The sequence below is a fragment of the Taeniopygia guttata genome, chromosome 1, assembly GCF_048771995.1.
Source record: "Taeniopygia guttata chromosome 1, bTaeGut7.mat, whole genome shotgun sequence".
NCBI classification, from domain to species: Eukaryota; Metazoa; Chordata; class Aves; order Passeriformes; family Estrildidae; genus Taeniopygia; species Taeniopygia guttata.
In genome coordinates this window covers 11,418,189-11,431,570 of record NC_133024.1, presented here as the reverse complement: position 1 = coordinate 11,431,570, position 13,382 = coordinate 11,418,189, and the positions used below count along the sequence as shown (strand labels likewise).

Genomic DNA, 13,382 nt, shown 5'->3' with positions numbered 1-13,382 from the left:
GGAATTCACTGAAGCTTCTTCACATCTTCTTTAGAAGAGACCTGAGGTCTAAGCACATCCTGGCTTAGAATTGAGCTCTTCAAATTTTCTTGTTTCTTTCTAGCCACAAAAGAATAGAGGGGGAATCCTACTTGCTTGCTCCTGCATAAGGAAAGGGAACTTCACAGTAGTCTGGTGTCTGCTCTGAAAAGGTGCATATGTAGAACCCTACAATCATAGAATGGTTTGCATTGGAGAGGACACTAAAGGCCATCCAGCCCCAACATCCCAGCTATGGGCAGGGACATTTTCCTCTAGACTAGGTTGCTCAGAGCCCCATCCAACCCAGCCTTGAACACTGCCAGGGATGGGGCAGCCGCAGCTTCTTCCCTGTTACAGTGCCTCGCCACCCTCGTGGTAATAATTTTTTCTTAATATCCAATCTAAAGCTGCTCTCTGTCAGTTTGAATCCATTCCCCCTTGCCCTGTCACCCCAGGCCCTTATAAATAGTCTCCTTCCATCTTTCTTGTAGGCTCCCTTCAGGTACTGGAAGGCCACACATATGTGTGATGGATGAAGGCAGCTTCCAGGTAGTGAGGTACAAAGCATCCTTTAGGATTTTCGCCACTAGGAGAATGTGTAATGTGCTACTCACTGCTGAATTTGTCCTCAGACATTCTCCTGCCAACAAACAGAAGCATAGTTAGAAGCATACCTTGCTCAAAAGTAGGACTCCAACATCTTAAATATGTTGGTGGCGTTGTAGAAACTGCATGTAGGGGATTCATAATTTTTTTTCTTGTTCTTCCTTTTGTGCAAGGCCAGGAGCGTAAGAGCTGCTTGATAAATCTTAAAGATAATAAAGATCAATAGACATGACTATTTATTGCTGTTTGTAAACAAAAAATATAAAATGCTATCTCAGCTGCTGTAAAAAGTGTTGATGAGGCCCATTTAATTCATAGATATTGCTGATATTTTAATTCAGCAGTAGCACTGGAATGAGAGAAACATATATCTCTCTGAATTTACATCTGCAGCAAAATGAGAGCTACTGGAAATATGGTTTGAGAGCAAGTTTGCTGCTAGTTTACAATAACAGAATCCTACTTTCACTAGATTAATAATGGGAAATATCTCAATTTAAAAATTCATTCCTGTAGTTTATGGTTTGTCACAAATGCCAGGAAAATAATATTGCAGATAAAACTCTGTGCTACTGTCCCTGTAGGCACAATGTTACAGAATACATATGAGTGTAGCAGGCCTGGTTTTAATTTAACAATTTTAGAAAATTTACTGTGGCAGGTCTAGTTGGGCATATTTCTCCTCTGAACCACCCAAAAATTGAAAAGGGCAAAAATCCTCAGCACTAGGGTGAGAAGGATGTGTTCCTTTATTAGACTCCTTTTCAGCTCCCTCCCAAAAAGGTATTTTCTTTGTTCAGAAATAACCGAAATGACTTGAAATCACATCATTACATCAGCCATACTTTTCCTGATATGTTTCCATACCTTGAAACCAAGAGTCATGCATTTTCTCAAACTAATGAAAGGAGAACAACTTAAATCTTATCATTCAAAAATGAAGGTCCAGTAAGAGGCAGAGAAATTTGCTGAAGTATTAGCAAGTAGTCCAAACTTTTCAAGTCGCTTTGGTGGCACCCAAATGTTAACACATATGGGCAAATTGCCACTGTCAAAACCACACATGCTGCTTTCTTAAAATTAAAGTACATATTTTATGGGCCAGACTGTTGAATTGATTCTCTATTGGCTTTTTTCCACATTCTAAAATTTACTTTGTTCCAGATCTCAACTCCTGCTGCAGATGGTCAAGCCTCAAAAGAGGCTTGATTTGGCCAACAAGTGGTTTCCCAATCACAATTTGTTTTCCCTTGCCTGAAGAGGCATGAAATTTAGCTCTGAAATTAATTCCTTCTGGCCACCATGTAAACATATTTCATTTATTCGATTGTTTTTTGAGGGCTTTTTTGTTACCTCGCACTGTGAGCTGATGCATCTGGGATATGCCATGGGGAAAGCTTGTGTAGCTATTGATGCTGATATAAACTGAGTGTAAAATTACTTCTGCAAGTTTGAGGTGCCATAAGCAAAGCCAGAAAGTTCAGCTGAGAATCAGACTCCTGATTTGAGGAAGTGGGACTTGGCTGAGTTACCAGGGGTCTGCTCTCACTTCACCAGCTATGCTGGCTCTTTCATGAATAATGGAAGGAATTTTAAACCCCTTTTCTTGCAGCCAGACAAGCTAAGTTCACAGAAGATGATTTCCAGTACTTAAAGTTCCTAGTGTAAGATTTTTGCATAAATCCCCAGGGACCTTATGCATGTCACATTCAGCAGCAGTAAGGACAATTTTTTCGGTTTATTGGATTTGATCTCCCACTACTTTATAGTTCTGTTTGTCATGCTAAAAGCTATAGCTTACAGTTTGTCAGATTTACACCCTATTTCATGATGCAGTCAGGTGTATGTCCTATTCTCATCAAGTATCAGTAGCTTTTTTGAAACATTTGTGTCTGTGCCATAAAAGAAGTTAAAGCTGCAATATTCCATGCTGCTAATGGAATGAACTAGATTTCATGTGCTGTTTTCACACAGTTTCTTTAGTCCTAAGTCTAATTGGGTGGCAGCTGAACTCAGACACTGGAAAAACATTCCAGTATGGTTTAATGTAAATAGATTTTACCTCTTCTCCTCCCTATAAACAATAACTTAAAGTGGTTTTTTTGGAGGTTTTTTCCTACATAGAAAAGAGTAATTTTAGATGTTTTCTGAGGAGGGAAATTCCTGATATCTTTATTTTCCTTCCCACCCTCTGGACTCTAAAGCTCAAGAGAGACAAAAAGGACTACAGCATCTCCACACCTGCCCTGGAAGTGAAAGTAGCTTCCACCTTCTGCCTGAGGAGTTTTAAACTGGACTCTTCTCCCACCCCTGCCCGAAGCTGCTCCTTTAGCCACTGACATCCCAGTTACTCTCAGCCAGCCAGCACAAATTTCTCCAGCTGACACTGGTTTGTTCTGTAGCACAAGTGTTCGCAGGAAACATAAACTAGAATCCCCTGCAACTTGTAATTCTAACTGACTTCTCAAGTGAATATCCTGCTCACTGGAGTAAGTGATGGAGTAAATTATGCAGCACAAAGCAGTTCTGGCTGTGGACTGTGCAGGGTACAAGTTTCAACCTCCTGTTGAAAAGCAAAGCCCTTTCATTGGGTATAAAAGCCTTCATCCCCTTAGATTAATGCTATCATTCTACTGTCTTTGGGGGGAAAATACTCATTTTAGGCAAGCTTCATCTCTCTGCAGCTCTACATTCTGCACATAATCCATTAGAAAAACACAATTAAAAAATATAGCAAACTAGATGAAAGGATTGCTCTCTGCTCTCCTTTCCAATGCAAGACTGCAGGGTAAAGGGGTTTTCCTGGAAACTGAATATATGAGTCTGTTGAGTATTGACTGAGATTTCTGGAACTAACTCCATCAGGGGTACAACCTGGTATATAAACCCAGAGGAAAAGACAAAGTCTGGAAATCTCCCAAATACTCCCAGATAAAACTCCCAAACAGAAAATAGATCACCAAGGAAAAAAAAAAAAAAAAAAACAAACAAAAAAAAAACCACCAAAAAAAAACCACCAAAAAAAACAACCCCAAAACACAGGAAAAAAAAATCAGATCTGCTGACCTTGTTGTTTAAGAAAATTTGCAACTAGAAGACTGACTTCAAGTCCAATACCTACATCCTGACCCTCTGCATTTCCTAAATTACTTGTCTCAGGTCTGTGACTTCAGCTAATGAGTGTGGCATGAAAGATTGTGGAGATGATAGATGGGAGAAAAAACTGAAAAAAACCCTCTATGTATCATTGAAATGGGGTTGCTGTTCCATTTGAAGAAAAGTTTGAAAGTATTATTTTGGATAGAGTTTAACAATGAAGGGGAAATACACCTCTTTAGTGAACTAAAATTCTATGGTTTTGTAAGAATTCTCATTCATGCCTAACAAGACTGAATGAAGAGAATCAGAAAAGAACTGGAGAACCAGAACAGTAGGAATACTTAAAATAATTTAATTTATTTCCAGCATATGCAGCCTTTCATATTTAAAACATATCACACATTTTATTCTTCCATTAGAGAGCAACTGAATTGATACATTCTGTTCATTTCTGGATCTGTAGCTATTTGGAACTAACACTTTTCAACTGTATGACAACCTCTAAAGGAGATCAAAAATAAATCAAATTTTGTAGGGTTGCCTTGGACACGTACAGAGGCTGGATAATTAAGTGAAACTGGGTGAATAACAGGTAGGGGATAACATACTCAAAGATTTTTTTTTTATCCTTTTTTTATGTTATGGAAATTTCCCTATCTGACCATGCAGGATCCACTCTGGCAGTCACACCCATAACACCTGAGCTGGGTGGCACTGAAACGGGACCCTGAACAAAGGAACCTCTGGGCTTTTATACCCTCACAGCCTAAGTGTGCACATTTGGGAGTTCCTTTCCGTGTCCCTCTGTCCCCCTGCCCCCAGGCTGGCAGTTCAGAGCCTCTTTTCTCAGGCTCACACCCAGAGCCTGACCTGCAGCTATCCCAGCCACCCGCACAGAATGTGTTCCTTTACAGTTCTCCCTTTGTTTTAACTGAGCACACCTTCTAACATATCAAAAGGGAAAACAGAAGATTTTCAAGGCATTTGACCTTTTCCCTTACATACATTATTACAAATTACTATTCCAGAATGAAGGATAACAAGATTGTCATGGGGTGGAAATTATTATCAATGTAAAATCACAAAGGATTCTCAAGTCATTAACTATGAACTGATTGATCATTCACTACTTATACTGGGTTAAGCATTCAAATCCATCCAACACGCTGGACTTAGCTGGGATATAAGCTCCTGATACGTGCCTCCTAAAGAGCCTTCTGTCCCCAAAAACTATTAATCAATTACATTCACTCTAAAATGAGCACCTCTGTTTGATTCACTTGACTCTGGAACCATGTATCTAGGTATAAATTCCTTTAGCAAGGCTCCTATGTCAGCCCTCCTTGTTAGAAAGGCTTCAGTCAGTCTGACAGCTGCTCTGCTATCACCAGTAAATGTTTGTACCCAGCCATAGGTGGGTCTGCAGAGTTTGCGAGCAGTTGCTGAAAAGGAAAGTAGGTGGACTGTCATCCACCTAACTCTGAGATCAGTCTGATATTTGGGAACTTCTGGTATGTTAAGCAACACCTAAAATGTCACTTTTGGTGGCATAAACTGTTAAGTACTCCGTGGCAGAATTGGCTTTCCCCCAATCATTCATATTCCATGACTATGTTGAGTCGCCTCCCACTTTTCCCAGTCCCTTTACCTCTGCTGAGCAGTCCTTCTCACACAGAGTCTTAAGGTCTGCCAAACATCATTTTTCACTGTGGCCATCCCTCAGGGCCACAGGAACACTCTAATTTGTCAGGATCTCTCTGACTTGTTCCTCTCTCCCCAGATGTGCTGCACACCTCAGATACTCATTCTGCTCCTCGTGCACTCACCTTTGCCAAGAGTGCTTGCACCTCTGCTACCTGCTACCTGCTCACCACAGAATTAAATCAGACCAAACCAGTTCAGACCAGTTCTGACCGGTTCAAACTGATTCCAACCAGCAACAACTGGCTCAAAGTGGTTCCAGCCAGCAGATCAGCTCGAGCTGGGTGCCTCTGGAGGGAGACCCAGGACAAAGAAATCCCTGGGAAATCATATCCTTATAACTTCTGCACCTGCCCCTCGCACACTCTTCATGTCTCTTGGCACAGCGGTAATTTTTGGCCTCAGGTCTTCTAACATTGGGCTTTTTCTCTGTGTCCAGGCAGGCTGGCCATTAATTGTAATTGATTAATTATCTTGTCAAGTTGAAGCTTCTGCTGACAACTGTATCCTCCTTATATTCTGCTTTGTGGTTTCAGTGCACTTGCCTGCTGGCAGAGCACGGGAAACGAAAGGAGCCCTAGACTTAGGATGAACGTTACCTAGCAACAACAAAAACACCAGAGTGCTATCAATATTCTTCTCATACTAAAGACAAAACACAGCTACTAGAAAAACTACTGAGAAAATTATTCTGTCTAAAGACATATCTAGGTCTAAGGTCTCAGCTTGCAGCCTGAGGTTTCAGCAAACATACTATATTCTATATCACACAGTATTATAACTATGTAACTCGTTCAACTTAAAACTGATTTATTCTAAACAACTGATTTCTCTCAGCAATATAATGAGATAGTCCTTGGGATCCAAATTCTCTGCTAAAATCATGTAACTTCTTAGTTCTCTCTGCATTAAAATTATGTATCTCCATCTTCTGCTATTCCTCTAGTTTTCCTGTAACATATCAGGATATAACTTTTTAAAAAACTAAAGCACAAGAGGATTGCTGCTCCAGAATGTAGCCTGGTGTATTGCACTTCCTTTTATTCCTGCAAGAACAGCAGGAGAGGTGAAGGGAGGAAGAGAGCAGATGGGGTAAAATAAGAAGACTTGTGTTAAAATTAACCCTTTTTACTCAAATTCCACACTTCCCAGGGCACACCAGCTGAATATTATGTCTAGAGGTAAGTATGCTAGGGAGCCTAAGAAGATTCCTGCAAAGAATACATTTAATGTTTCAGAGACCACAAGGAGCTTTACTTAAATCACTTGTCAGAGACACACATCTGCAGATGTGACTGCTGAATTTTCCCCTTAGAATGTGGTATTTATTCATGACACATGCTAGGTGGGTGCTGACTCTTATAGTTTAATATTTCCCTCCAATGATGTGTTGCTTCTAAAATTAGAGCTCTTCTTTTGATGCCTCCAAGCCTAACTTTCTTTGGTATCTTGTGTTTGTTTTCATTAGGTTTCCATGGTAATCCTGGACTTGTAATTGATTTCTTTGAAGTTCAGTAGCTCTGTAAGTGGATGTGAAGCATTCTAGTTAGGATAGCTTCCACTACTCTATACAATGCTACCCTCTAGTTCTTTTACAGTACAATAACACCTTCCTTTAAATCTTTGTGTAGGTATAACAGACTAAAAACCTCTAATACATTTGGAATAACTTTTTTTTATGTATATTTTGACTGTTGGCTCAAAGGAGAAAAAAAAAAATCACCCTACTTTGGTACACCGACTCTTAGAAGAATTGGGGCTTTCCAAAAGGGTTTGTCATCAAAATTATAAGAAGTGTTGTTAAAAATATTTGTGGGAAGAAGACATTTGTTGCTTGTCTTTTGCTGCTGTAAGCTGTGTGGGGTAAAACAGTTAACACTGTTCAAATTCAGCCCTGGTATTTTGGTTGCTGAGCTGACCTGGCTATGTTGCCTTCTGCCCGATAAACCTTCAGCTCTCAGATCTAAATCAGGAATAGCAAAAGGAACTGAAACAATCCACAGACAAAGCCACCTTTTTATCCAGTTACAAAGTGTTTCACTTGAAAATACACTACGCTGTTGACCTAATTAACTACCAATACAGAAGTGAGTTGTTAAGGCAGTGATCTTCAGCTGTGAGACTGGACCAATAACTAGGATTTTTAGCATATTACATAGTTTTGCCTTTTGTACTTCAGATGAAAGCTGTGACTGAAATCACCCTATACCCTTGGCCAAAATTCCCTAAAAACAAGATTGTCACCAATTTTTTACCTGTTTGTTTGACTGCTCTGGGCATACCAATATGGTGCACATGCTGAGTGACATGTAAGTACCCCTTCATCAGAAAATGCTTGTTCCTTTGTAGATCAGAAAACAGAATGACTGGAGAGAATGTCAGATAAAATATCTGGGCTTTTTCAAGTTTCAAGAGTAACACTGGAGTTAATATGGGATTTCTACAGTTTCTTACATATACCTTCATTCCACAGCCTGGGACCTTCTTTGTTGTCATAAAAGCATTTAAAATGTAGTGGTCATCCTTACCATAAGCATTGAAGACATTTCATCACAACAATGGTGAAACACAGTCTTACTACCTTTAACATGACAGAAGTTACCTGGAATATTAATTACTTGCAGAAATGTAGTAAAGTGGAATTAAACAGAAACCTGTTATTTAATTTTTGAGAACATCTGCATAATGTCAATACTTGAAATTTCAAATTTTTAAAGCTTGGGAAAAGTCTAATTCTGTGATCTGAAATACCATTGTTTGATAGCTGAGTCAGTTTTAAATAGCAATGCTTACTACTTTGTTCTTCTTTATATACTTCCATGTTAATCACAACATTCCCCAAAACCAAAGCAGTTTGTGACATTTTTCATTATAGAAGCACAAAAGAATTTAACTGTGTAATGAAATGCATTAATAATAATGTCACTGAAATAATTAACAATAGCATGCAGGTAATCCTCTAAAGATGTAAAATTTGGTTCAAAAGCTTATCTGAAGCTTATGCAATCTATGTAAATCTCCTGAAACATACAGCATTTTATAGAAATGTGTTCAGGTGGATCCTATATCCAGCTGCCCAGAAAGACAAAAAGACCCATTTTCTCCATGGTATTTCCTTGTTCAGGCTCCAGAGCCATCAGCAGCTTTAAGCTACAGAACACTGCAAAACTAGCAGGAGTGAAATTAATAAAGGGTGAGCATTAAAAAAAAAAAAAAAAAAAAAAAAAAAAAAAAAAAAAAGAGCTTTAAATTCAAGTGAAAGTTTGGTGTGCATTAGTGTTCTCTATTCTAAGTGAGATTTAATCTAGTACTTCGTAATGAATTTTTAGAATGAATGGGCTGTCTCAGATGTCCATTTTGATAATTTATTAAAAATGACAAACTCTGTTTTTTTCTTCTCATTTTTTATTCCTAATGCTCAGAAATCTGGCCTTATTGAAGCTAAAACATGTAAAAAATATGACTGCTTTGGATTCATGCATTCTTGATTGTCATTTTGGCATGGGAGGATGGTACAGGAAAGCAGCAATCAGCTCACAAAAAGAAAGATCTCACTTAAATTACAAACAAATGGCCAAAAAAGAAGAGAAAGTTTTGGAATTTGGAATTTGGCACATAGAATGGACATCTGGTAAGCTGAAAATTTTGTTTATCTGATGTCTTTATATGCCTCTTGTCTTTTGACAGACAGCAGTGCAGGATATGTGCAGAAGAGCTAATGATGGCAGGGTCACCAGCAGGAGCTGCAACGTGTCTTGGGTTTGACTTTCCAAAATTTCCAGGATGACTGAAGTTCAAAAATGTGTAAGTAGGTTGGTCTGAGAGGTGTGTTGGAGTGATTTCAGATTTATCTGACAAGTCATTATTTTGAACGAATGCTGCCTCATTTTTCAAAAAGTCAATACAAAACAGCACCTCCTGAAGCAGGAAAAAGAGAAACTGGACTCCCAAGCAAAACTTGTGTCTTTCAGCTACTGATACCTGACTTGGTGAGTGAAGACAGATCTTAATGTCTTTTTGTAGGGAAGTAGTTTTTGTCTAGTGTACCAAAGGATTAAGTGATATGTCTGCAAAGCTGACAATTTTTTAAATCTAGCTGCCAACCCAAGGAAGAGCAGAAGAGTGAGGAAGATGATGGAGCACGGTCTCTGGACAGCATGGGCAGCCTAATGGCTCCTCCTCCCTGGAAGAGGACGCTCTCTCATTTCATTTTATACCTTGCTCTCAATTCCATTTTACGTCTTTCTTGAGATTTTTGGTAGCATTCCTGTGCCATTTTTTCTTCTGCATCTGATGTTCTCTTCACACTTACTACAAACTGACCTCTTCATTCTGCATTAGTGAATTAAAGCAGTCTAATTTTCAAACAATTTTTTGCAACCTTACATGATACAAATCAGCTTGGGAAAAACTCTGGCAAGGGATATGGATGAACAGTAGCCAAGAGGCAAGGAGGAGCAGTGAGCCATCAAATGGCTCCCCATTGCCTTGTGTCCTTTACCATTAGGCCAGGAGTAATTTTTAGGAAACTCTTTTTGAAATTATTTGTAAGATTCAGACATCAGTGGCTTTTGCAGCAAAAGCAGCTCAAGAGCCCCTGTGATCTGCAAAAGGATGCACATTTCTCCTTCCCAGTAATTCTCCTCACCAGTAATCCAGCTCCTCAGCTCAGCTTGCATGGGGCTCCAGAGGTGGAAATGTGTTGAACACTGCTCATGTCTGAGTTTGGAAATGTCTAAAGTTGGTCCCACAAAAAGTAATCTTACTTGATCTTGCTGAAAAGATTATTAAAGTGCAGCCTATTTTGATTTTCCTTCTCTGAAAAGGAGCATCTTCTATTGAGAAATGCTGAGTCTGGAAGCCAGTAGGGTAAACCTCAGGGAAAGTGTGGGGACAGAAAGGCAAAATGCTCTGTGGCAATAAGGGGAAAAGTGTGAGAAACATCCCTGTGGGCCCCAAGAGAAGGAGGGGGAGGTGAAAAGGAGGTGATCCAGGTCCCAGAGCAGGGGTTATCCAGCAGCTCCTCCAGAGACCGTGGCAGAACAGGAATCTCGCTCCATCCACATTGGAACAGGGGAAAAGTGTGAAGAGGAAGGAGTGGCAGAGAGCAGCTGCCATGGACTGACCACAGCCCCCATTCCCCATTCTCCCAACAGCACCCACAGTGAGACAGTCTGAGGAATCAGCAATGAAGGAGTGAAGGCGAGGCTGGGACAAATTGGTGGAGGAGTTTTAATTTTGTCTTTGTTTCTCACCATCCAAATCTATTAGTAGACCAATAAAGTAAATTATTTTTTCCTCAAGCCAAGTCTGCTTTGTCTATGACAGTGATCTCCCTGCCTTCACCTTGACCCATGAGCTTGTCAGTCTTATTTCCCCTTGCCTCGTCCTGCTGAGGACTGAGGTGAGAAAGTGGCTGGGTTGGCATCTGGCAGCTGGCCAAGGTCAACCCACCACCACCAGGGAAATAATTTGTAAGTCTAATTATATTAAAGGATAGTGCCTAGCTATAGGAAAGAGCTGGAACAATTTGCAGGTGTGAGGAAGAGCACCAAGCACCACCATCACAAGCTCTAAGGCAAGCTTGCAGAGCCCAGGGAAAATAGCAATATGAAATAGTGGGTGTAGCATAGTCCTGCTCTCACAAACCCTCTGAATTTGGATTGTAAATAGATGTCTTTGGTGTTCAGACACTGAACTTTCTCCCACAGCCCTAAAACATTTACCTGACAGGCCATGGCAGAGCCTGAGGATGCTTTTCCTTGTCTGAGTGCCCTGCTTTATGAAACAACAACCACACATAACAATACTTCCAACATTTGTTGGGCAATCGTTTTTTATGTTCTTCCTCATGAGTGCATTTCATAGCTCTGCTTTCTCGTACACCTAATGGACTCTTACGCTGTTTGTTGACCCCATAACCCTAACAACTTCTGAAAATCATTAGATTTTAAAGGAAAATACATAAAGTAGAAAATAATGGACCCTTTTGTTACAGGATTAGTGTTTCTAAAGATGCTGAATGTCCCTTGGAACTAAAGAACATTGCATCCTCCCCTGTAGTATCACATAGATTAACACACATAGAAAATTACATCTTACTGTAGCGATCCATGTGGTAAAATATAATTTGTACAGTCAATAGCATTTTCTTCAGTACCTGTTAAAGATTGTTTTTTTTTTTTAGCTAATGGTTTTACGTTAAAATTTATTGAGAATTGAGGCAGTGTATCTTGCTACCTCAATTCTTCTCAACTGAAGTAGTGTTTTCAGAGACAAACAAAAACCCATGAATTATCCAGTTTGACTCACAAATGTGCTTTGACAGTATGTCATTGCAAGGCAGTCCACCTTTCAAACAAGTTTTTTGTCTTGGCTTAAATCTTTATTTGGAAAAAAAAAAAAAAAAAAAGAAGAAAACAAAAACAAAAAAACAAATGGCAATAATAAAGTACTAATTGATAGTTCAGAGCCTCAGGACAAAATCTAAGTAGTAGAAAATTTGCTAGGTAAGCATGTAAGAACAGAAGACCAAGGTTAACACCTATGGAAGGAGTTAAATTACTTCACAGAATGTTAAACCTCTACCAGCAAAGTAGACAGAACACCCTGGCTGTGCAGGCTGGTCATGAGTGATGATTCCTGCACTCGTGAAGCTCTAGTGAAGTCAACAGTTCAGGAGCTGGTGTCAGGGGATTAAATTTCAGTCACATCCTAAGGAGTGATTGAGAAATTGTCTGAGACTACTTATTGCACTAAAATATGTTGATGTTGTGTTCTTTGGCAGGAGAGAAACTAATTAGAGAGTTCCAAAGCACCAGGAGCATCATCTTTCCCAGTCCCATGGCAGAATTTTAATACTCGTGCCAGTGGCAAAAACCTGATTTCCTGCAGACAGATGGAGCTGGGAGTTGCTGAAACCCTTTAAGGCCTCCAAAGAAAGTGCAATACAGCCTCTCTCTAGTCTTCTCTTTTTCTCTTTGCTTTCTGTTGTTTACTTTGCTAATTTGCCTGAAGCTGTTTGTTCTGGTTGGTTTGTATTTGCTTTAGAGGATGTTGCTTAACAGAGATTGTATCTTGTGTTTGCTTTTAAAATTCAAACACCATAGTTAAAAGCTGTCTGCAGTTTACAATCTGAGAAAGACAATCCACCCTGAAGAAAAAAATCCACTTTGATTATGCTTGACATGAAATGCAACAACTCGCAGAGTTTAACATTGAAAGGTGAGCTCTAATTATGCTGAATATTTGTCTGAGGTCTCTCTAAGCAGTATTAACATAGGTATGGCAAAGGGAACATGGTATTTCCACTGTTTCAGGAGCTGAGGGGGCAAATCTTGCTCATCATCCACGGATGGAGCTGCTCCTTGCTCCTGCTGTTCCAGAGCTTTTAGGAGCACAAAATCATTTTATGTGAACTTGAGGCCCTTTTGGCTTCTTTAAATTTCCTGGGAGAACAGAAGAGGCAGGCAGCGAGCCTTCCTTCAGTGCTACATGGATAAAAGTAAATCGCTCCATTCGACGGCTTTGCCAGCACAGACACCTATCACACACAAAAAGCAGAAAAACTGGCATCTCCAAAAGCAGAAATATTCCCTAGACCGGTACTTTAAATAAAATTATTATCCTGAGGGACAACGTTGGCGGCGGGCAGGGCCTGAGGGGCCGGGGCCCAGCGGGGCCGCCAGGTGGCGCTGTGCACCCGCGCGGCGGCGCCGCGGGACGGGAAACCGGGAATGGATCCGGGCGGGAATACCGGGAAGGGATCCGGGCGGGAATCCCGGGATGGAGCCGGGCGGGAACACCGGGATGGAGCCGGGCGGGAATACCGGGAATGGAGCCGGGCGGGAATACGGGGAATGGATCCGGGCGGGAACATCGGGAATAGATCCGGGCGGGAATACCGGAATGGAGCCGGGCGGGAATCCCGGGAATGGATCCGGGCGGGAATACGG

General features: G+C 40.5%; 1 long non-coding RNA gene across 1 annotated transcript; it reads left to right on the top strand.

Moving 5' to 3' along the window:
- The first annotated feature begins 6,058 nt into the window (after positions 1 to 6,058).
- On the top strand, positions 6,059 to 12,787 carry LOC115493358 (uncharacterized). Its single transcript, XR_005978640.2, has 4 exons — positions 6,059 to 6,949; positions 7,607 to 7,736; positions 9,115 to 9,231; positions 12,215 to 12,787. It is a non-coding gene; the product is annotated as an uncharacterized lncRNA (long non-coding RNA).
- Positions 12,788 to 13,382: the final 595 nt, after the last annotated feature.